At 34.7% G+C, this 22,929-nt stretch overlaps 1 long non-coding RNA gene and 1 pseudogene across 1 annotated transcript in view; both read right to left on the bottom strand.

Annotated features, from left to right (window-relative positions):
- The window catches only part of LOC110262158 (uncharacterized), a 439,288-nt gene that overhangs the window by 128,059 nt on the left and 288,300 nt on the right, over positions 1 to 22,929 (bottom strand). The window lies entirely within an intron of this gene.
- LOC100515154 (alpha-enolase pseudogene) lies at positions 2,909 to 3,905 on the bottom strand (annotated as a pseudogene).

The raw sequence follows: 22,929 nt of genomic DNA, 5'->3' as shown, positions 1-22,929 counted from the left end.
CTCAGAGCAGAAATTGCACAAAGTTCAATAGGGCAAAAAGACCTTATCCAAGACTATTGCAATCGGAAAGGAGATTAAATTAAATTCCACTGAAAAAAAAGATGGGACAGTTTTTAAGCATTGGGATGAGCTAGTGAAAAAGTATTGGAGGACTTTGCGGGTGGGGTTTCTCAATTGTACGTGCCCAGAATTGGAGTCTTTCCTGAGTTTGCAAATCTTTTTCTCTGTAATTAGGCTCTTTGTGTTGCTAATTCTTGCCCATTGAAGTTAGGCTCTTACCCTTCCTGAGAGACTATGATATAGGGGTGTTATTTCCTCCGATGTTTCCATTTCAAAGAGGTGGTTCCCAGGTTCTTAAGAATGACTTTTTCTAAGCTATAAAACTGGCAAGAGGTTAGGAGAAGATTTACATATATTTCAAAGGAACAAACATTTATTTACACCTGAAAGTTTTCTGAAGGAGATGCTCTAAGAAAATTTCTGGCAGGGCAGGAGTCTATAGATAGAAGAAACCTATCTAAAATTTAGTCATGCTGAGGGGAAATTTAACATCATCTTCATCACTGAGAATATGCATCAGTCCCGTACAGATTTAAATTATCTACCCTTTGAAGGTGGAAAGGATCCAGTGCAATGAACCTATCACTCACTGGTTAGCTAAGCTGTTCAAAGGATGGTGCCTTACTAAGGGCTTAACTTTAGTCTCTACTGCTAATTGGTTGGGCATTCAGCAGTCACAACACCTGTTACAGGCTCAGTGAGAGGAAGTTCATTTTGTTGGGCTGAGGCATATTTACCAAGCCTGCTATTATGGCTTTTCCTTTCACTACAAGAAAGCAGTAAGCACTAGGACACCTAAGGACAGAACATTTTTATTGTTTTCTGTTTTGCTGTTACTGTTTGGTTTTGGGTTTTATTATTTGGTATTTTAGCAATGTTACAATTAATATACATGTGATATAGCTTTACTTATTTATGCAGGCCTATCTATAGGATTAAGTTTAACCTGAGTTGATTGGTCAATTATGCTTACACTAATAATTATGTAGATAATTTTGATCAATTAGTTTTATTAAGCTAATTTTAAGGGTGGAGGTATTTCAGAGCTCAGCTACAGTCCCTTTGAGGGCTATGCTTTTGTTTCGTTTTGTTTTCCATTCACTTTAACTCCTAGGGAGTAGATTTTCTAAGTCCTAATTCATTGTACAAAATCTCCCCACTTTTGGCATTCCTGGACTCCTAGGATTTGTGTTAGAGTTGGCAATAGAGTTTAATTAATTAATTAAATCCTAGGACAACAGAAATACACGCACTTTCATGATGGCTTCATGTTCAAGATTTATAAAAAATGTTTTAAAAAACTCTTCATAATAGCTTAAATTAAAAAAAAATCTCCTTTAACAGTTCAAGGGATATCTAAATTTTAGCATATTTATAAATGAGACATTATATACGCATGAAAATATATGAACTAAAGTATCCATTCAATAATAAGGATGAATCACACAAAAATTATGTCAAGTAAATGAAGATCCAAATAAGTATATGCTACTTGATTCCATGAAGAGAAGATACAAAGCAGCCAAAACTACCGTATTGTGTTAGTGGAAGCAGGTCTTTTCCCTCTTTCCTGTTTTTCATTTCTGTTCCGCTCTAACTTTAAAAGAACCTAATTATAGGAATGAGATCTTTCTAAGAGATTGAAATTAAGCCCCAACTTACGCTCTCCTGAATGCACAACACAGCCTGCCTAACCTGTTCATTCTTTTCCTAGATAAGAAGAATGGGGAATTAAGGAGTTTAAAAATGACTAGCGTTCTACCCCCAAAAGTACCCTTAGCAATCCTGAAGGATCACACAAGCAAGACATCTTAAAGAGTCAGTCAGTCCGCATGCAATGGAAAATGATGCAAACCCAAACTCTGGCCTGAATAATTCACTGAGATTCTTTCCCTTACACACCCATTTTCCCCTTTAAAAACTCTGGTGGTGGGGAAGAATCTTTGGAGCTGGTCTCTGAACACAAGTCCACCATCTCCCCAGATTTTCTGATTAAAGCACCTTTCCTTTCCACTGACACTTGCTTCTTGATTTTTATTGGCTATGAGCAGCGAGCAGCCATTGGTTACATTAGAATTCAAGATAGTGTTTATTTTAGGGAAAGAAAGAGGGGTCTGTGATTGGAAGGGACCTGAGAGGGACTTCTAGAAAGCTAGCAAGGTTCTATTCTTAACATGTTTGTGATTACAGAGACATTTGTGAGAAAATCCTGAGGTCATATGATTATGCTCTATATACTATATATATATAAATCATAATAAAAATAAAAAGAACAAAAATTAAGATCTCACAGTTGTGCATGAAATCATTATATCCCCAAACATAATTTGACTTTTCTCAGTAATTTGTAAAAATTGTTTACTTGAATTTTTCTTTGTTCATCAAAAAGAACATATTATAATGTTATAAAAAAGAAGGGATCTGAAAAAATTTTCCAGTATATTAAATTTTTTTTTCTGATAATTTATTTTTACTAGCCACTGTGGCCTTTTTTTTTTGGCACACAAAACTGCTAAGGATCTTGCCTGTGGGCCATTCGAAGGTTACACTACAGATACTTATGGCTCAAGACAATTAGTGGCATGAGAGATAAGAAAACCAATGATTTGGGTCAATCACATGATTACAGAGCCAGGCTTTCCGACGGGGTTTCAGATGGTCAACTTGACTTCCAAAACTGTTCTAAGGAAGCAGTGAGACAACATCACAGGGATGACAAAAGGGAGCTGACTATCAGAAGTCCCTGCAAGTATCAAGTGAGATGTTGAACTATCTGTGCAAATTCAGGAACAGGGGTCTAACCAGCCAACTAGTGACTGAAGGGCTCAGGAGCTCACCTGCCCAGAGCTTACTTGCCTACTGGGTTTCTGAAGTTCTTGCTAGTAATTTTATACTTGCTACCAGTTCCTCTTCAATTCTGAAGCTCTGGTTGCATTTGGCCAAGCACTGGGATAGGCAATCTGCATCAGTCTTGATCTTTCTAATCCAGAGGTCCACCACCAGGTAGGAGATAAAGATATCGTTGGTTTCCCCAGAATTATGAAATAACATAAGCCTCATCCATAGGCCTGGGCCAGCTTGTACACCCAAGGAGACTTGGCTGTGGAGCCAATCTGGTACACATTAAACAGGAGGTAGTTGCATGATTTCTCATCCACAGCCTTGGATATCTGCTTCAGGCTGGTCACTGAGTGATTATTTCCTTGTACTTGCAGTGAAATTCTCTCAAGCTTCCCAGTTATCTTGGTCAAAAAGGCCTTTGATAGACACCACTAAACAGTCCTTGATGAAGGATTTATACAGGTCTGCCAGTTGGTTAGATGTTATGTATCTGCTGAGATTACTGGGTGATTTGAAGTCCAGGTCATACTTCATCGACCTGAAGAACTCAGAGGAGCCAAGTCATGCTAGTGACCACCTTATCTGTGTATCCAGCTGTCCTGATCACATTCTTCAGTAGTTCTAGGGCTTCTTTATTCTTTGAGAGCAAACTATCCTTAATCCCCCATATTGGAGGCATTTTTCATATTTTTTCTTGATGACATTCTTCAGATTGTGGTAAACATCTGCTCCAATGTTTATGGCTTCCCTGAGGTTTATTGCACTAAAGGAGAGATCATAACCTTCTGAATGACCTGCTTGTTGCCACTAGCTGGGAACCACCTCAGATCACACAGAAAGCTGGAGCTGGCAGGATAACTACAGAATTATCAGTCAAGTCAGCAATGTGGCAATACAAAGGCACCCTCTTCTCAGTAACCCCAGGCTGGGAGAGCAAAGGTTTTCCCAAGAATGAAATTAGTACTAAATTTAGATTTATTTTCCATTTCATCCATCTCTATCATCAGTTTATAAGCTTCTGCTCAGTTTACATTATTCCTCTTATCTACAAATATAATGCATGTATCCAAATATTTTAATTGGCTATTATGGTGTATTGAATAGTATCCTCCAAAGATTCACATCTAACCAGAACCCCAAAAATATAACCTTATTTGGAAGCAGGGTTTTTGTAGAGATAATTAGTTAAATGGAGTCATGGTATATTACGATGGGATCTAAATCCGGTGACTGAAGTCCTTACAAGGAGAAGAGAGGGAATATACAAAAAGACATACAGAGGCAAGAAGATCCTCTGATAACAGAGGCTGAGACTGGAGTGATGCAGTTACAAGCTAAGAAACACTATGGGTTGTAGAATCCATCAGAAGCTAGGAAGAAGAAAGGAAGGATTCTTTCCTAGAGCTATCAGAGGAAACATGGTCCTACTGACACTTGATGTTGGATTTCTAGCTTCCAGACTGGGAAAAATTAAATGCCTGAGGTTTAAATTCACAAAAGGTTGTAGAGTGTAATGCTTTTATGAATTGATTTAGCAATAATTTTATTAACTTTCAGAAATCAGTTACATTTCCTGTATACTAACAATGACATCTTAGAAAAGGAATACAAAAATACAATACCTTTTAAAATTGTACCCCCAAAAAATCAAATACCTGGGAAGACACCTGACCAAGTAAAGCACTTATATGCCAAGAACTATAAAACACGAATCAAGGATATTAAAGAATATGTAAAGAAATGGAAAGATATTCCATTCTCCTGGGTTGGAAAAATTAACATTGTGAAAATGGCCATACTACCCAAAGCAATCTACACATTCAATGCAATCCCTATCAAATTACCCATGACATTTTTCACAGAACTAGAACAAACAATCCAAACATTTCTATGGAACCACAAAAGACCCAGAATTGTCAGAGCAATCCTGAAGAACAAAAAACCAAGCAGGAGGCATCTCTCTCTCAGACTTCAGGCAATATTACAAAGCCACAGTCATCAAGACAGTGTGGTGCTTGTACCAAAACACACATACAGACCAAGGGAACAGAAGAGAAAACCAAGATATAAACCCAGACACGTGTGGTCAAAGATTTGGTCAATTAGTCTTTGACAAAGGAGGCAAGAACATAAGATGGGAAAAAGACAGTCTTTTCAGCAAGAATTTCTGGGAAACCTGGACAGCTGCATGCAAACCAATGAAACTGGAACACAGCCTCACACCATGCACAAAAATAAACTCAAAATGGCTGAAAGACTTAAATATAAGACAAGACACCATCAAACTCCTAGAAGAGAACATAGGCAAAACACTCTCTGACATCAACCTTACAAATGTTTTCGCAGGTCAGTCTCCCAAAGCAACAGAAATTAGAGCAAAAATAAACCAGTGGGACCTAATCAAATTGAAAAGCTTTTGCACAGCAAAGGAAACCAAAAAGAAAACAAAAAGACAACTTCCAGAATGGGAGAAAATAGTTTCCAATGATGCAGCTGACATGGGCCTGATCTCTAAAACATAGGAACTTACACAACTCAACAGCCAAAAAGCCAATCACCCAATTGAAAGATGGGCAAAAGACTGAAGAGACATTTCTCCAAGGAAGATATACAGATGGCCAACAAGCACATGAAACAATGTTCTCAACATCCCTGATTATTAGAGAAATGCAAATCAAAACTACCATGAGATACCACCTCACACCAGTCAGAGAGGCCATCATTAATAAGTCCACGAATGACAAATGTTGGAGGGGTACGGAGAAAAGGGAAGCCTCCTGCACTGTTGGTGAGAATGTAAGTTGGTACAACCACTATGGAGATCAGTATGGAGACACCTTAGAAATCTATACAAAGAACTACCATATGACCCAGCAATCCCACCCTTGGGCATATGTCTTGACAAAACTTTCCTTGGAAAAGACACGTGCACCCGCATGTTCACTGAAGCTCTATTCTCAATAGCCAAGAGCTTCAAACAACCCAAATGTCCATAGACAGATGATTGGATTAGGGCAATGTGGTATATACAAACAATGGAATACTACTCAGCCATAAAAAGAATGAAATAATGCCATTGGCAGCAACATGGATGGAACTAGAGACTCTTATACTGAGTGAAGTATGTCAGAACGAGAAAGCCAAATACCATATGATACTACTTATGTCTGGAATCTAATATATGGCACAAATGAACCTTTCCATAGAAAAGAAAATCATGGACTTGCAGAATTGACTTGAAGTTGCCAAGGGGAAAGAGGAGGGAGTGGGATGGTTGGAGAGCCTGGGGTAAACAGATGCAGAATGTTGCCTTCGGGATGGATTAGCAATGAGATCCTTTTGTTTAGCACTGGGATCTGTCTAGTCACTTACGATGGAACACGTAATGTGAGTAAAAAGTATACATGTATGTATAACTGGGCCACCCTGATGTACACTAGAAAAAAAAATATATATATATAAATAAATGATTAAAAAAAAGTTGTGAAGTAATTTTCATATGACCATCTAGAACGCCTCACACCGCTGTATGAATAAGCAGAAAACAGGAGTTATTTATTGTATTGTAGAATTACTGATCTTAATTTCAAAATAAAATATGCTCCTATACTATTGGAGCTGGAAAAAGTATGTCTGGATTACAAGTCATGGTTTGTGACTTTCAGTTTCAAATTTGCTATGTATTTATATAATTAATTCACAGAGTTCCCAAGAAAGAAAAAAAAAAACAAAACCAAGAAAACATTACCTTATTCCATATTCAAGTTAATTCAAGTTCTCCAATTCAATTTAAAGGGTTCACATAACTAAAAGATATTAAGTAAATTAATGCATGAAGTAAAGATGTAAGGATAAGCAACTTAGGTTTTGTTTGTTGAGGTCTTTGATTCATTTGTTCGAAAGGGTTAAAATTGCTACATTTGGATCAGATGGGTGCCATATGGTATTTTATTATATGAAAACAGAAACAAAGAGAAATGAATAGGGTTAGCAAATTGAAATTAGACTGAAAAAAATCTATAATAAGTTATAAAGCTACACACTCATATACATTAAACATGGTGTTTGAATTCGAAGCCCATCAAGTCACTGAAATTCTTGATCTGGAGAATAACCTTGTTATGTGTTCTAGAGATGCACACAGGAGAAGCAACTATCTTTACTGATGCTAACAAAACGGAATTCCTTCTAACTCAATTTTATTATACCCTGTGTCTCACTTTAAGTTATTCTATTTTCAAAATCAAGTACAAATAAAATGTGAACAGCAATATAAAAATTGTCACTCCTAACTTTCTAACTCCTCAGTAGAGGAGATAATGGTGATAATGTCCAAATGCTAGTTTTCAGAGCATATTCTTTTGAAATATATCCCACAGATAGTTTCTTCAGCAGCATAGACGAAGTATATTATCTACATAAATTTTCATAAAGGTTATAGAACAAATTATTATTTACTATAATAAGGAAAAAACAAATCACAATTTTGATTTCAATAAATATTTAAAGATTTTATATGCCACTTAATTGTTCATGTGATAATGCCTATTTAATGTCAAAACCAACTTAGTTAAAAGTTGTGTATATTTAGCTGTTTTAATACAAACTTCTTTATTCTTAATAAGCCTTCAAAATTTTCTGAATATTTATTAACTAATTTATTTATTTATTCATTCCTTTTTTTTGTACATACAACATATGGAAGTTTCCAGGCTAGGGGTTGAATTGGAGCTACAGCTGCCAGCCTACTCCACAGCCTATACCACAGTTATAGCAACGTGGGATCCAAAACATGAATTTTTCATATATTTAAAGCTTTCCTATGTGAAATCAGCAGTGACTAGACGAAAAGTGGATTTTTACATTAATCTATTTCAAAGAGGAAAAAAGAAGGCGGTGAATCATTCTTCCTCTCAGCAAAATGAACCAGCTCCCTAAGGGAATTAATTTGGAATCAAGGAAAAAGGAAATTTACACAACAAAGAAAATTTAATTTGTCTATGTTAAAGTAAAAATTAGTTGTATAGGAACTACTGACTCTACAGGAAACTCACAAATTTAAATAATATATTATGACATATACTTTATGGTAAACTCTACTTCAATAGTACCCATATTTGTTGTCTTCTAAAATTTACCTTCCCTTTATTTATATCCAATATATTTAATGTCCCTATTATTCACACTTGGCTATTTTACTATAAAATAAACAGACTGTCCTGACAAAATATTAAGAGACTGAACACCTGATTGCTAACTCTACTCAGGAAATCCTATTAATCTAATAGCCAAAGTTCTGAATCACATCAAGCATATTCTCCCAACTTACAAATAAATGTTTAACACCAACTAAAAAGAACAACATAAATATCACGTACAAATTTTTAAAATACTACGTATCTTATCAGATAAACTTCATAGAAAAGGTATACACTATTTTTTTCAAACTTTTATTTACTTTGTTAAAAACATGGTCCATGTTTAGATGTTTGGCATCAACTTCATAATATTGAAATTACTTTTCTTAGCTATTGAAAATGAATAAAAATATTTCTAAACATCATCAATTTGATGCTAAATATTACAATTTACAGTTTCACATAATCCTTATTGTAATGTAGATGAGATAATCAGTACCAGCAACTGAACTGGTAAGGTTAGAGATTAAAAAGACCAAATTACACAAGTAACACTTACAAATCTATAATTTTTTGACAACCTATGGAATGGGGGAAAATATTTGCAAGTGGTGTGATCAACAAGGGATTAATACCCAAAATATATAAACAGCTCATTCAACTCATTGTTAAAAAAAAATTAAAACCAATCAAAAAAAAAAAAAAAAAAAAAGGGGCAAAAGTCCTAAACAGACATTTTCACAAAGAATACATACGGATGGCCAATAGGCACAATAAGATACTCAACATCACTAATTATTAGAGAACTGCAAATCAAAACTACAATGAGTTACAGACATAGGTCTGATCTGGCATTGCTGTGCCTGTGGCATAGGCTGGCAGCTACAGTTCTGATTCGACCTCTAGCCTGGGAGCTTCCATGTGTTTTGAGTGTGGCCATAAAAAAAAAAAAAAAAAAAAAAGAAAAGAAAAAAAGAAAATAGGTTTTTCCCACTAATTACTTGAAAATCCTATACGACAGTGATGAGAAAATGACTCTTTTGGAGTTCCCGTCGTGGTGCAGTGGTTAACGAATCCGACTAGGAACCATGAGGTTGTGGGTTCGGTCCCTGCCCTTGCTCAGTGGGTTAACGATCCGGCGTTGCCGTGAGCTGTGGTGTAGGCTGCAGACGTGGCTTGGATCCCGCGTTGCTGTGGCTCTGGCGTAGGCTGGTGGCTACAGCTCTGATTCGACCCCTAGCCTGGGAACCTCCATATGCCGTGGGAGCGGCCCAAGAAATAGCAAAAAGACAAAAAAAAAAAAAAAAAAAAGAAAAGAAAATGACTCTTTTAACAGATAATTATAATGTTGAAAAAGTAAAGCATATGAATGTAAACTGATCACTATAAGAAGCTAAAGGATAATCAAATTAAATTAATTGATTATCTATTTATCTATAAATTCTAAATGTTAATAGAACATTGTTCAAAGCCTAAAATAGGGTGGATCTCCTATAATCAAACAAGATTCCTGACAATTTGATATAACATCAATGTTACAACATTCTTATAAGTACGCCATTGGAACGCTGTTTCCCAGTGTTTTCAGATAATCAGTCACAACTATCAGAGTGTCACTCTCATCAGAATCATTTAAAAAAATCTATAATTATTTTTATATTAGTTCATAGATTTTTCTAAACTTCTATACAGACTCTTGCTCACTCAAAGGAATATCCCTTCCTCAACCCCTGCACCACTTTTCAGTACCAAACCAGAAAAGGAATATTAATTTAGTAGAATAAATGAGAAGGTGAATTAATGAATATCAAAAGGTAGCTTTTATGTAACTCATACTGCAGCAATAGTGGGTCTCATTTTCATTGTTCCTAATTTATTGAAGATTTTTAGGAAAGAAATTTCTAAATCAAAGATAGTATCACGCGAAGTACAATGCTTAAGAAGTTAATACAAATGTTCTATCACATTATATACTGAGAAGACTAAAGAACACTTAATAGGATAGTTGAAGCCCCAGAGAAAAGCCCAGTTTTTGAGATTGGATTGGGTATGTTGAATAATATAGGTAGAACTTACCTATGTGTGTAGGTAGAACTTATGTACACTGTTATCTACCCACACACTTATAGTTAAAACCAACAATCACGAAAAACAAACAAAAAAAACCCCCTTTAGTCAGCATATCTGCTTGAACATTCAGGGCTTTTCTTCCATCCTCCCATTTAAGGGAAAAGTTTTCTGGGGAAACATGCCTGCCTAATGTTAAACAAAATCCACCTCAGTTATCTATAAATAAGACCTATCACCAAAAATAAACGGATTTTAAGGAAAACTTAATATTACCAAAACTGAAATTTCAAGAAAAATGATTTATAAAATTGTTGAAAGTAGATAAATTAGTGATAGAAGATATTTTAAGAGGAGAATAATATTTTATTTTATTTTATGTTATTTTATTTTTACTTTTGAATGTGCCTGCAGCATGCAGAAATTCCCAGGCCAGGGAGTAAACCCATGTCACAGCAGTAACCAGAGCCACAGCGGTGATAATCTTGGATCCTTAGCCCATGGGGTCACCAAGGAAATTCAATGAGGAGAATTTTAAAAACTAAATCAATAGCCTCTGAAATACTAAGGAGTTAACATTTTTTTAATAATCGACTTTTATTCAAATATAGGCTAATATTTTTATTTATTTTTAATTTTTTTACTTTTATTTTTTTGTCTTTTTGTCATTTCTTGGGCCACTCCTGCAGCATATGGAGGTTCCCAGGCTAGGGGGTCGAATCGGAGCTGTAGCTTTCAGCCTACGCCAGAGCCACAGCAACGCGGGATCCAAGCCACGTCTGCAACCTACACCAGAGCTCACGGCAACACCGGATCCTTAACCCACTGAGCAAGGGCAGGGATCAAACCTGCACCCTCATGGTTCCTAGTCAGATTCGTTAACCACTGAGCCATGACGGGAACTCCAAGGCTAATATTTTAAAAATGAGCAAATAAGAGGAAATACTTCGATGTATTAGAACAATTTTTATAGGGAAAAAGAAAAACTAGAAGAAAATTTCACATATATACATGGGGGGGGAGGAGAAAGTTGAGACATGGCCAATGAATATAGGGGTTCATTTTCATGTAAAAGGACTTTGAAATTACCAGAAAGATAATAAAAGAGGGAAATAAAAGCCTCAGAGAAGGATTTCCAAATGAGGAGAAAATCAATAGTCTTCAAACTGAAAGGCAAAAATGAGTATTCAATTAGTAGATTAAAGATGTTACATATCCAGATATGTATGAAGGACTTTTGAGAAAATTGATAATCAAAAATTTCACTCAAGTAATAATAAGAAGGAATGACTAATTAAAATGAATGAGAACTGTATTAATAAAAATTTCCTCAGAAACTCTGAATACTGTGACACAGGAATAACATTATAAAATCACAGAGGAATGTATTTTGAATAACTAAATGTTTAAATATTAATAATATAAGATTGAGAAATTATTTTAGACATGGAAATTTTCAAAGTATTTTTTTCTTCTGTATTCTTTCCAAGGCGAATAATTGAGAAAGTAACTATTTCTTATAAAAATCCAACAAAGAAGTTCCCACTGTAGTACAGTGGGTTAAGGATCCACTGTTGCTGCAGCAACTGTGGTGTAGGTCACAGCTGCAGCTCAGATTCTATCCTGGCCTGGGACCGTTCATATGACATGGGTACAGCCAAAACAAAACAAAATCCAAGAAAAAGGGTAAATATAGATTCACAGAAAAAATAAAATCTTACTGAAAAGGTGGAATTTAAGCATGAATCAAACTGATATAAATGTATTTAGAGTAAGTGGTAAAATAAAGTGAAATCCATTTGTTCATATATTTGGAATATTACAAAGTAAGTGGTACAAATTTGGAAATTATGTTTTCTTCTTTTGGCAAGTCTATCCATAATACTTTTGTCTGCAATAGCAATAATCAATAAATCATAATATTAAAAATCTGAGGTTTTGGACTTTAATCTTTAGAATCTCCCCACTAAATAATGACAGTACATTTAGATTCAGGCTAGAGCAGAATATAGTATTATAAATCCTGGAAACTAAAAACAAATAATGATATGGCTGTTAGTGGTTGGGATATTTATGGAGAAATGGTTATATGGAAAGAAATTTAATAATTCTATATTTCTGTATAATGTGGAGTTAAGGGGAAAGTTCTACAATTGAAAATTGTAAGGCTAACCAGTAAAGAACCACACTTTTTTGAAATATTTGTAAGAGGAGAAAGAAATAAGTTGGGAAACTGTATAAATGTGCTAAATACTCGGTCTCTCAGAACAGTGTGTCAATGGTCACTGCCTAATCAGGTAAATAAAGAAATGGAGGAATAAGTCTAAGTATCTTCAAAGATTCTCACAGATTCCATTTCAGATTATTTAACAGAAAAGGATTTGTTAAATAATTATAGTCATCTCAGAGCATTTTCAGGAGTGCTTGAAAGTCAGTCCTAGGTACCTCACAGCTTGGTACAAAGCGGCCAGATACATGGAATCTAGGAAACAACGAACAACAGTGTAAGATTTCTCCAACAATAATGTCTGTGTCACTCATCCCTTTACACATATGACTCTCAGGGACTAGCTGCCCCATGGAAGTGACATACAGCTGCCCTAGAATAACAGAAAGCCCCATATGCTTGCTAAAACAAGTGTACAGCTGCCAACCATGTTGCTCATTTCTGCATTCAAGTTTAATAAGGAAGCATCTAATTAGTAAAAAAATTCAGTCATATGTTTGCATTCTGAAGATGGGTCTCAGAAATGTAGAATGTGAACCATTTAGATATGTTAATGTAATTTTTTTGGGGGGGGGCTTAAAACATTGAAATTTATTTTCATTGTTAGAGGCCAGATATCCAAATCAAGGTGTCAGGAGGGCCAGATGTCCAAAATCAAGGTCTTTCCAGAGGCTACAAGGGAGGGTCCTTTTTCTGGCAGCCACAGGCATTCTTAAAAGCACATCACTCAAATCTCTACTTCTGTGTTTTTTTTTTTTTTTTTTTTAATTTTAAACCTTTTTGAAAACGTTTCTAGAATTTAGGAGAGATGTCGAGTAATACAAAACAATACAGAACTGTTCTTAATTTCTTTTTCCCAGCATCATTAAGATATAATTGACATATAACATATATAATTTTACACTGTACAGTGTGATGATTTGATTCATTTATAAAGTGCAAAATGATCACCACAATAAACTGTTAACACACCAATTACGTTGTCTTACATAATTACCATTTTCCATGTACCTCTAATAGGTGCGACTATAAAATAATTTTCCAAATATTTACAATTTCATTAAGGTAATTATATGAAAAACATATTTTCCTCAGTAGAATTTTATGTTCATTATATTTTATTACAGTTATGTGTGAAATAGAATAAAGGAAACCTATTTTAAAATGGAGTCAGGTGGTCAGAAGAAGTCCTCAGGCACTATCATTCCACATCAGTTACAGACTAACAGGAAGAATTCTTGCCCAGCATCAAGCCCAGAAAATGGCAAATGCCACACCATTCTGAACTCTCACTTTCAGTAAATGAACTTTGGTTCAATACAATCCCTTCCAATTTTCTCTTTTTTCTTCATAAAGTAGCATTCCTCTCCTTTGCTTGCTAGACTTGCCTATCACTTTTGCTATAGCTTACTTGTCCTGAATTGCAATATCTCTGCCAAACCTGCCAAAATTCATTTTGCTGGTAAAAAATTGGCTGCTCTAATTTTAAGGTGAATATTAAGAAGAAGAATACAATGTTCTAGAGCAGATTTTTTCTCTTTTTCTTTTTTTTGCAACACCCATGGCATATAGAAGTTCTCTTTTTTTTTTTTCTTTTTTTTTTGCAACACCCACGGCATATGGAAGTTCCCAGGAATCAAATCTGAGCTGCAGCTGCAACGTATGCCACAGCTGCAGCAATGGTGGATCTTTAACCCACTGTATCAGGCTGGGGACTGAACCCACACCACCACAGAGCCAATGGCAGATCTTTAACCCACTGCACCACAACAGGAACTCCTAGCATATATTTTCTTTTCTTTTCTTTCTTTCTTTTTTTTTTTTTTTTTGTCTTTTTAGGATCGCACCTGTGGCATATGGAACTTCCTAGGCTGTTGGTCAAATCAGAGCTGTAGCTGTGGTGCTATGCCACAGCTGCAGCAATGCCAGATTCAAGCTGCATCTGCAACCTACACCACAGCTCATGGAAATGCCAGATCCTTAACCCACTGAGCAAGGCCAGAGATTAAACCCTCAACCTCAAGGACACTAGTTGGGTTCATTCATATATATATGTATATATATATGAAAATAGACAATAGACAAAAGACAAAAAATGCATATATATTTTCTAGGGCTGCACCCATGGCATATGGATGTTCCCAGGCTGGGGGTCTAACCAGAGCTGTAGCCGCTGGCATTACTCTAGAGCCACAGCAATACGGGATCCGACCCGCACCTGACACCTATACCACAGATCATGGTAAAGCCGGATCCTTAACCCACTGAGCGAGGCCAGGGATCGAACCCGCAACCTCATAGTTCCTAGTTGGATTCCTTAACCACTGAGCCACGATGGGAACTCCAAGAGTATATTTTTTAATGAGAATAATGTATTTTTATCAACAAGCTAATACTGACATCGCCTCAAATTAATAATGACAGTATCTGTATCAATAATTTCCTGAACACTTATCTATGTGTAGCATTTTTTTTTTCTTTACCTTCTCTTGTTTAATTTTTATAGAAACTCTCAGAGCTAGGCACAATAAGTATTACAAAGAAAAAAAAAAGAAACTCTTAAAACTTAACAGAACTTTTATATAGTAAACTCAGAAAGAAAATGGGAGAACTGTGACTGGAGTCTAGATTCCAATACCCGTGATAGCAAATATAAGTCTCCTAAATTCAAATACAAAATCATAATGAGGTTGCTGAGAATTCAGTGTATATCAGAGGCCTCTATGAATTATGAAACCATATTGCTCTCTTCAAAAAGACCTAATTTGGGGGGAATTCTTAGCACAAACATATAAAAATTAAGAATATACTTCTCAGAGTTCCTATTGTGGCTCAGTGGGTTAAGAACCCAACTAGTATCAGTGAGGATGTGGGTTTGATCTCTGACTTCACTAAGTGAGTTAAAGATCCAGCATTGCTGCAAGTTGTGGCATAGGTCACAGATGTGGCTTGGTTCCACTGTTGCTGTGGCTGTGGCATGGGCCTGCAGCTGCAGCTCTGTTGCAACCTCTAGCCTGGAAACTTCCATATGCCCCAGGGGTGGCCTTACAAAGCCAACAACAACAAAAAACGGAATACACTTCTCTCATAATAATCAATCATGTTAATCTATTTAGGGTATTCAACCTTCTCTTGGTTGTTAGACTTTTAATTAGGTATGATCATGTATTGTTGACATGCTGATTATTCATAAGGCCAGAGTCTTAGCTGGATAAACTAAGAGAGATTCAACTATGATTCAGATGTATGTTGGCATGTTTGGTGAGCCGCTTTGAATATTTGGAATAGATTGCCAAGAGTGCCCTCATACAAAGGATCTAGAAGTCTCCTTTTTGAGAGTGCTCATTCTAAGATGAGAATCAAGGCAAATCAGCATTGCTTAAGAAAAAGAGCATTTGATGACAAATATAACTTTAAAAATGTGTATTTTGTATTATGAAGTTTTTGACTGCCCTTCATTTTCTTGAAAAATCTTACATATGGAATCTAGGAAAAAGAGATGATAAATAAGAAAAGAAAAAAAAAGATAAAATTTTCACTGAATTATCTGCAAGATATTGGCAACCATAATTCATCAACAACTGTCCTGACTCCCATGTGGAGAACTGCTTGAGTGGCATAAATAAAAGTTTATCCACTTCTGTATAACAGCCATTTGGGAAATCTAGACTTGTGATATGAGTGTCTGGAAAGATAAGGCTCCAGATAAAGCTGGATGGATAGTCAAGCTGTGTGCACCTTGTTTCAAGAACAGTGAACAGAATCCAGGCTTACCACTTGTTAAGCAAATAAGGAAGCAATACTGTTGTTGCCAGAGCAAAAAATAAGGCAACAGTTGCCTCTTAATTGTGACAAGAATACTTGAGTTCTCAGTTTCTGTGTGATCATCTTAAAAAAGATCACATTTATAACCATACACTGAGAGATTCCTGAATTAAGGTATTGAATCTGTTGAAAGCAAGAGTTAATGCAACTGTGTGGGTTAAGATGAAGGGCACCAAATTATTTTTGTTCTGCAAATCGTGAATATAGTTTTAATAGCCAAACTCGGATATTCTGGAAAAACATTAAGTTCCACAATTAACATTTATTTCACATTACTTTGGCAAATGCACTGTGCTTTTTATTTATATATAGTGTTCCATTTTCTTCCTTTTAATCACCTCAAATAGATACTTTGGTAAAAAGCAGGAATGTGTAAAAGACAACTAGAAAACTTTCTATGCAATTATTTTCAACCAGTTCGTTTACTGGTTAAGAGAGCAGATGATAAATAAAAAGTCAAAGAAAAGAAAATGATGGTTTATAAAAATACAGATGTCATCATTTGAATACAATTTTTAGAAACATGAGAGTTTAATAACCCTATAGATGGTCTTCGAATTGGGCACATTTATGGTATTTAAAACCTACTAATGTTGATAAATAGAAAGAATGGAATTACTCTGAGAAAATAAGTTTTTGTTTTTTTTTTAATCATCTTTATCTTTTTTTTTTTTCTTTTTAGGGCCATACCCATGGTACATGGAAGTTTCCAGGCTAGGAGTCAAATCAAAGCCACGGCTGCCAGCCTACCCACAGACAGCTACAGCAATGTGGGATCTGAGCTACATCTTTGATCTACACCTCAGCTCACAGCAACATGGGATCCGTAACCCACTGAGTGTGGCCAGGGATTGAACCTGCATCCTCAGGTTCATTACTGCTGTGCCACAATGGGAATTCCAAATTTTTATCTTGACAACCTCTCATTAAGGTCTGAGTGACATTTTCTTTATACTATTTACTTTTTGACACCACCCATTTTTATATAAGTATTTATGTCTTATATAAGTATTGTCCTAAGTGTACTTTTGAAAGAACAAGACACAAACCCACCTGCAACTTGCTCATTATCCTATATGTGTTACAGTGTCAATGGAATGAAATATCTATACTGTCCACAAATAATTATATCCCTATTTTTCATTAATAAAAAGTAATTTTAATGTATGTCCATATAAAGAAATTTGCTTGTGCTTAAAAAAAGACAGGCACATTGTGCTTTTGTCCTCTTTCTCTCCTTCATAGCAAGTAAGGAGATGGGCTGACAAGAGCTAGGATAATGATGCATTGGAAGGCATGTTGCAATGAGCAGGAGAACAATATAGAAGGGGTTCAAATGCCACAAAGCTGCTGTATGGGCCCAAAACTCTACATAAGAGGAAATAAAATTTTATTATTTAGTATCCCCTGTTGTATTTGAGACTAATGAAAAACAGACTTGTATTTTAACAAGTGTAGAGTTTATATAAATTTATAACTCTAATTTATTATTCAGCCTAGATATGTTTTTAATAATACTCTATAATTCTGCCTAATATTCTGAAACTAAATTCATAGATAATATAACTTACCAACACTTAGTTTTAAAACATATTTTATAAATCTAATTATAATGTGAGGATAATAGCAAGAAAAGTGATTTTTTATTTTTAAATTTAATTTAATTAACTAATTTATCTTTTTATGGCCACAACGGAGGCATATGGAAGTTCTCAAGCTAGCGGTCAAACTGGAGCTGGAGCTGGAACCTACACCACAGCCACAGGAACACTGAATCCTTAACCCACTAAGCAAAGCTAGGGATCAAACCCTCATGGACAAATCAAATCCTCATGGACACTATGTCAGGTTCTTAACCAGCTGAGCCACAACAGTAACTCCTGATTTATTGTTTAAAAATACATTTCAAAATGTAGAATTTGAGCAAGCCTATATTAGAAGAAAAAATGCAGTGGTTCAACGCTTACATATATGTAGAATGATTTAGGACTAGTAGAGTTGTTCCATATAAGAAGTAAAGGAAGAAAGGAAGGAAGGAATGAAGGGGAAAAAGAAGAGGGGAAGGAGGAGGAAATAGAAGGAGAGGTGAGAAAAAAATTGATTAAAACAAAAAGCCATACGAAAGATGTGAGGCACACCCCTGCTGTCAGTATCAGGTGATATTTGGAAAATGAGATAGTAAAAAACAACAAATAATTTCAATATACAAGTACATAATATGGATTTATCATTTCTGAACAAGAACAAAAATATATAGGATGAAAGTGGTATTAAATATTTTGAAACAAGTTCCATTAAAGGATTTCAATATAATCACTTTCTATGAGTTGTTATGAATTTAATATTATTTATACATTTTTTTTGTTTGTTTTTTTTTTGTTTTGTCTTTTTGCCTTTTCTAGGGCTGCTCCCGTGGCATATGGAGGTTCCCAGGCTAGGGGTCTAGTCAGAGCTGTAGCCGCCAGCCTACACCAGGGCCACAGCAATGCGGGATCAGAGCCGCGTCTGCAACCTACACCCCAGCTCACGGCAACGCCAGATCCTTAATCCACAGAGCAAGGCCAGGGATCGAACCCGCAACCTCATGGTTCCTAGTTGGATTCGTTAACCACTGAGCCATGACGGGAACTCCTAATATTATTTATATTTTTTAAAAAATAATTGTATTGACAATCTTCTCAAATCTTCTGTTATATTTTACAATTTCTTTTGTTACAGTAATAGTGTCAACATAAAATTATTTTCAAATAAATGTGTAGCTGCAAATGTACATGTAATTTATATGTACACGTGATTTTTTTCTAAAGAAATGGGCATGAAAATCTTAACTGAACCCAAAAAGATTTTATAATTCAACTCGATATTATTCTTATGACATAAAGTCATCTTCTAGATCAATTAATCCTTATTCACTTCAGATAAATTCAGTATTGCAAGTTCATGCTGTTAGCATTGCAGTTAATTTTTGACTGCAACCAAATAATAGCAGTATGTTTCCAAATCATTTTGTTTAAATAGATCCTCATCTAATTTCAATTGACATGGGAAAGTTTAACAATTCTCATGATTAAAGCTATTGAGTACAGTTTTTAGTAATTCCTTGATCAATATACCTCATTTCCATGTAGTCTACGATGGACCTTCAACTTTGCAAATACATCTGAAAAATTTATCATACCATTTGCCATATTTTAATTTCAGTTTTAAATTTCTTACTGAATAAAACTATAATAAAACAGTGAAAATGTTTTTAAAGTTTCTTAAAATGATTATTGTAGTTCAATGGGCAAGATTAAAGGTTAGCAAATAATCAATCATTTCAGAAATTACTATACATTTTACATTGATTATTATTATACAATATGCACTAATAGCTCAGTAACTTTATTGATTTTTGAAGTCTTTCTTCAAAATTCTTGGCAACTAACTGCTGTTAATGAATAATGCAATAAATTGCTAAAACACCTGGTGTTTCTTTTTTAAGTTGGCTGTAAACCTATGTCACCCACTAACCCAAGTTAGTGTTCCATCTGTTGTACAAGCAGTGTCATTGGAAAAAGGGATATTTTTTCCTGTGAACTGATTTTAAAGGTTCTGAATATTGACAAACTGTATTAAGCCTGATATTCTAAATTACATCATTATTTTTTCATTCCTTTGGAACTGTGCATATCATATGCCTCAGTTTATTAAATACTTCATTTACTTTTGTTTTCTTACTGATTTATCTAAAAACATTACTTTTGTTCAGTGAGAATAAAGAAATTCCTACATTTGAACGATCATCTCAATACAAATAATTTCACATACAGCTAGTGAGATAAATTTTCCTCTAGAATTGTGCAGTTCATCATGTTTTTCATTATTTGTACTTCATATAAGAAACAAAACAGGATCATTCTGGGTTTAAGATTTTTTAAACATACCAATGACAGCACAATAATTTTCAAAAATTTCTTTAAACTTCAGAATTGTGTGGGAGTTCCCATCGTGGCACAGTGGTTACAAGAATCTGACTCAAATCATGAGGTTGCGGGTTTGATCCCTGGACTTGCTCAGTGGGTTAAGGATGTGGCGTTGCCCTGAGCTATGGTGTAGGTTGCAGATGCGGCTCGGATCCCACATTGCTGTGGGATCCTCTGGCGTAGACCGGTGGCTACAGCTCCGATTAGACCCCTAGCCTGGGAATCTCCATATGCCGCAGCAGCGGCCCAAGAAATGGCAAAAGGACAAAAAACAAACACAAACAAACAAAAAACAAACAAACAAAAACCCTTCAGAATTGTGTGGTTAGTATTCTTCTTTTCAAATTTGCATTTATTCTCACTATTTTTGCTGCTTAACTAGAAAAAAAAGTCAGTAGATTAAATATATCCATGATGTTCACTTTGGAATGAAGTCATAAAACTCAACAATAAAAATTCTACCAAATAATGTAGACAATTTTTCTTTACATTTAGCATTTTAAAATAAGACCTAAAATCACCTTTATTCTGCTAATGCAATCACAGATGTTGATACAATTAATTGTGTCAGTGTAGGGGCTATCTTGATGAATTAAATACCACAAACTGTATTAGCAAGGCTAAAATGATTTTTTAAAATGTTAAACAACTTTGGGTTAACTTCCAAACAAAGCAAAGTTCAATATCTCCCAAATTTACCCAGTACTTAACTCTGATGTACATAAGAGATGTGGAAAATCTATTCTGTATTAATGTGTAAAACGGAAGGCAACTCTAGGCGCTATTTAAAGTGAACACCTTATCGCAATCACTCTAATAACCCTGTTTATTTTTCCTACATCACTTTATGAGGTCTAATCATATATTGTTTATTTTGTCCCTCTAGTCATTCATTATCTATTTCTCTCTCCTCTCCATATATGCACATACACTTTCACACACATAACATGTCCCCATATGCACACACATGATCTGAATTTGCACTTTCTTAAAGAGGGGAAACCTTGTCTGTCTTCGTTGCTGCTCCATCTGTAAGACAGCTTGAATTTGTAAGCACTCAATACATATCTGTTAAGTAAGCACATATTTTATATTTTGATCCTTTTACTTGTGTTCAATGTACTGTTCTTCTAAGTGACTTACATGTCATAGCTTAAGACACAAAGTAACCAGGATAAGATTAGAACAACTCAAATGGAACAGTGCCCTGGTGTGATTAGCAGAGCCATGTCTTACATGGTTATTTCAATGTTAACTACTAAAGAAGCTTTTACATCAGAAGATAAGTAGTTTTGTAATTTTAATTTCTAAGCTAAAAGCAAAATGAGCTGATTCTAATAATTGTATAAATATCCATTTACAAACTTTAGAAAATTGACATTTTTAGTCTCTCAGGTAAGAAACAAGAACAGAAATACTGCATTCAGAATGAGCCAAGGATCCCATCCACAGGAATGTTGAATGATAATTTGCCTAAGGAATACCAGAATTGCTTATGTTTGCATATTTATATTAATAGTACAGTCTACATGGTTTCTGCTGTAATTGGAACTTAAGTAACACTTGTAAAGTGTTATCTGTCAAAGTCTCAAGAGACCCAAAGAGAATGTCTGTCATTATGCAAAATTACTAATTAAGTACAAGTAATTTGGCAGATAATTTACATGTTCATTTTATAATAGGAATTATTTAGTTTTAGGGTTCTCTTTGTATTTCTAAAGTAATCTTGACCCAAGGGATCACAGACTGTTAAGAAAAAGTATAAATTATAGAATGAGAGACATATGTTTAACTGACTCAGAGAGCTTTTGTTGTGGCTAATGATTCCTCGAACAGTAATTGCATAAGGGAAAACATTTTCTTTTTAAGTAAATAATGTTCATTACCTCTTAAATCTACTGTCACTTGACAACATTAATGTGAGAAAATTTCTACCTTTTTGATTAGCTCTCCAAGGATATCCAGCAGCTTTAAATTAATATTGATCAGACAGAAATCATCATATCTATCAAATTGTTCTTACAAATATGGACTCAGGAAAAAAATATTTCAATAGATTCTGGAAAGCAAAACACTGGCTCTCCTGAAATATACTGTTAGTACATTATACATTATTAATATGAAGAAGTTGCATTGGAATGGGGGATTTATTTTGTGGCTATTGATAGGCACTATCTCTTTTAATAAATCTGAAATATTTCAATATTAAAGATTTGTATTTATATAGTCAAATTGTGGGCATATTGTGTTAGTAATCGTTTCATGAACACTGCAGCTTTGGAAAAAAAAAAACCCACTTTCCTAAATGGACCTTTTTTATCCAAGCTGTCTGAAAGCTCCATGAGGTTAGGAATTCTGTTTATTCACAGCTTTAGTACAAATAATATGACCCGCGGCTTTTAATTGACGATTCTCTCAAGTTATTTCTGCTTTTTTTTTTTTGATAATTTATTGTCGGTTTTAAAATAACTTTTTAAAAATTTAGTATTTATTTTATATTATTTTTATAATTGTTATTGATATGATTTAATGCTATTAAATTTCCTGATAATTACTTTAGTTTTTAATCAGATTCTGATATGTCCTGCAAAAATTTTGAGATGTGCTGCAGTTTGATATCTATCTCCAGTTTCATTCGAGAGTTAAAATTGCGTGCTAATTTCTAGGTAGAAAAAATTCATCTTTTTAAATTTTGTTACATATTTCTAGTTTTATTGAAAAGAGTTCAGAGAATGTTAAGTTTTATTTCAGTTTTGGAATGTATTAATATTTCTGCTGTGGCATAAAAGAGTCAATTTTCATGAAT

The sequence above is a fragment of the Sus scrofa genome, chromosome 8, assembly GCF_054392235.1.
Source record: "Sus scrofa isolate SSC_HxYL_T2T_F1_AM1 chromosome 8, Sscrofa_HxYL_maternal_Yorkshire_Landrace_v2.0, whole genome shotgun sequence".
NCBI classification, from domain to species: Eukaryota; Metazoa; Chordata; class Mammalia; order Artiodactyla; family Suidae; genus Sus; species Sus scrofa.
This window is presented reverse-complemented; position numbering and strand designations above follow the sequence as displayed.